The sequence below is a fragment of the Chelonia mydas genome, chromosome 7 (genome assembly GCF_015237465.2).
Source record: "Chelonia mydas isolate rCheMyd1 chromosome 7, rCheMyd1.pri.v2, whole genome shotgun sequence".
Lineage (NCBI taxonomy): Eukaryota > Metazoa > Chordata > Testudines > Cheloniidae > Chelonia > Chelonia mydas.
The window spans coordinates 83,812,724-83,816,168 of record NC_057853.1 but is presented as its reverse complement, the minus strand read 5'-3'; positions in this window follow the sequence as shown (position 1 = coordinate 83,816,168).

Below are 3,445 nucleotides of genomic sequence, written 5' to 3'. Positions count from 1 at the left end.
GACTCTGACTGTGTTTGTGCCCCTCAGGGTCTGCTGTGTTGTGTGCTGACAGAAGTAATGAGTGGGGAAACAAGTCAGAGATGAGGCCAGTTACCGTTTCTGACATGTCACCTGTGAGACTGAGGAATGCCCCCTAACGATGAATTATGCTGAGTTGATGCAAGATGTTTTTTTCTGCTGACCACACTGCTACCTTCCACGGTTGGCAAAGTCCAGTCGGCAGTGGCAATGAGATTAAGCATTCTGCAGGCACAAACAGCGTGAGCTGGAGAGCTTTCTAGTATTGTGTGTGGAAAGCTACTGTATACTAAAAATTAGAATTTAAATCATCCACTCTATCTAGTTTGTGGGGAATTATACTGTGAATTTGAATATGCCAGTTTTCCATACAAAGTCCAGTTCTGCCATTAGCAATTTCATCCTCCCTCAATGGTTTTCTGTTAGTGATAAATGTGGTTTTAAAAAACAAAAAAACCCCACCATGTAGATTCCCCAAAAGGAGGCAGGAATTTGTGAATATTAAGTCAAGCTGTAATATTTAAAGATCAGGACTGAGATTTTTCAAAGCTGACTCTGGCATTTAGATACAACTACCATTAACTTCAATGGGAATTGGCTGTTCAGATTCCATAGTTGGCTTTGAAAATCTCAACCCAGAGCTCCTATAAGTAGCAGAGGGAAATGTATGACCTTTGGTAGAGAAGGGACCATTGTAGTTCTGGGTTATAACTTGTTTCAACACTTCTGATCCACCCATTACAGTATCTTGCTGCTGAATGACTAGTTAGTTTGCAGGAGAAGAAACTCCCTCAGTAAGATACTGCTCTTTTGCCTTGGGCTACAGCATTTTACTAGTGCTATTATATTCAATAACAGTGAGCACTTTAAAGAACAAATATTTAATTCTCAGCAGTTCAGCATTCATGAACAACCTGACAATAACAAATCAGTACCACTATATGATAGAGGAAAACTAATTCATTAAGGAAAGAGTCATTAGTTTCACACTTTCAAGGAGCTGACCTCTTGCAACAGAATGACACCTCTGATGTTGTTTGTTTCAAACATTACAGCTAGGCCCAAGGAATCAAAATCCATCCTAGCATAACTCCATTAACTTCACTGGAGTTACACCGGGAACAATTTGATCCATGGTTAAGCAATAAGTTGAATGTGGTTATATGGAACTGTAGTGCTGGACACTGCATCACTTGCACAACCATAAGAGAGTTCCCATTCTACAAAAGATGGGATTTACTCCCTTTCTGTTTGTACAAGAAGAAAAAACTGCCCCTGTTCTCTTAAAATGTTGTTCCCCTGTTTAAAGCCTTTAGGATCTACATAGGAAAATTGAAATTGCAGGTTACTGACATGCTGTTCACTGACATACCAACATAGTGTTCCCAACTAATCAGAACATAATCAACGGCGTGATTTAAAAATAATGAATAGTATCCTGTAAAATGTTTGCATTTGTGCAGACATATTGGTGCTCATGGGCCTGACCAAGCTTCCACTGAAATCAGTAGGTGTCTGTCTATTGACTTCAGAGGGAGTTGGATCAGGCCCTAAGTCCTTTGTAATAATAATAATACCTAGCTCTTATATAGTAAAGCTCTTTACAAAGGAAATAAAAAGGTATCATCAGGCTGCAGCCACTGGAGGGTGACATGACTACATGCATCTGAATAAAACTCAATCCATCTATTAGGGTGATGGATAAACATACAGATAGTGGTAAGATGTGTACACACACACAGGTTGCATTTGGCTTTTGATGTAAAGCAATCCAATCCACACAGATTGGAACAAATTGGGCTGGATGGGGTTGTGATGAGAGAGTTTAACCTTTATTTCCACAGACCAAGTTGTAGCTGTCATTCAAAGACCATTCTTTCACCACTTTTAAAATCTGCAAAGAAAGGTTGCTTTGTTACTTTCTTCTTTAGCTCCCAAACTGACTACTTGTATGAGGCATCTCACTAAGCTTTCTGTTCTAGTTAGGTTTTTAGGGTACTCCCATCACCATGGTATCTGAGCTGGCCCTTAGTATGGGATTATAAACAGCACACTAGTATACACACCTTTCTTATATGAAGACTAGAGGAAAAAGTAGACTGACCAAAGCACATTAAAGGTCAAAAGGGACATTGAGAGCGGGGGCGGGGGGGGTGACGTTGGTAGTCAGAAGAGTGACTAAGCAATGTTAATGTACCTTCTCCCTTTCAATCTTGTCTTTTTCTGCTTAGCAAATTTTTCTTTTACTGTTTAAATGGAGTTGAACTTTACTGTGTCTATTTTGTTAAATTCAAAAGTACCTAATCTCTTTTGTCTGTGTCATATCTTTAATACAGGTCTGGGAGTAGTACTTGTTACTGAACTCCTGTGGCTGAAGCACAACCATTGCTCTTTGTAGACGCTACAGAAATAATGGGCTCTGTTTAATTTCCAGGTGATGAGTTTATAGATTTTTAAAATGTCTCTTAGGATTTATCTCTCTCACCATGTACTTGAAAAGAAACTTTAAACAAGTTTAAAGACTTTTGTACATGAAATTGCCAAAGGCTGGCAAATATTGAGTGTCTAATGTCTGAACTGTACCAACTAGAGATGGAAGACCTAGCATGTCATTCAGCTCATCGCCCTGCTAATGCAGTTTGGTCCCATGATACATGCTCAAGTGCTATGTTCAGTCCAGCTTTAAAAGACTTAAACTCACACTTACTTCCCTGAGGAGACTATTCCACGGCATAAAGCAGGGAACTTCTCCCTGATGCTCAACATATGTCTCTTGTTGCCAAAGTTCATTCTAGAACTCCTAATCCTAGTTGTTTGTTTACTTATTTAGTTATTATTTGTATTACAAGGGTGCCTTGTTCTGCCCTGAACTATTCCTCTCCCTCCATGGTGTTGATATACTTGTAGAAAGTTAGCGTTTGGAGCTGAGTTAAATTTTATTGTGGGTTGAGTGAAAACCTCATTGAAACTGATGTGTGAATGTACCTTTCTCTCAAGATAGTTGTGAGACAGTTAAGGGACCACTCCTAAAACAAGCCCTACCAGCGCCAGCCCAAGAGACAGGCAGAGGCAAGAAGCAAGAAAACCAAGCAGTAACCAGTGAGCACAATGCAACCCGGGAAAAAAGCTAGTGAGAAATCTGGCTAAAGAGGCTTGGGGCTATAAACTAAGAAAATGCTCCTTTTGTTCTTGGTTTTTCCTCCTGTGTTCAGAGAAGCAGGACTTTGTACATTCCTTGTAAATAAACAAGATTTCATCAAAGTATCAGACTCCATCAATCTCTGCTTCAAACTGGAATATCCCCAGAAGGCAGAACTGAATTGTGACTAGCTACTCAGGTCAAAAAAAGGCAACTTTATCATCTCTCCTCCACCATATAGCTAAGATCTACATATTCAGTTATTTTAATTAATAATCCAGTCCACTT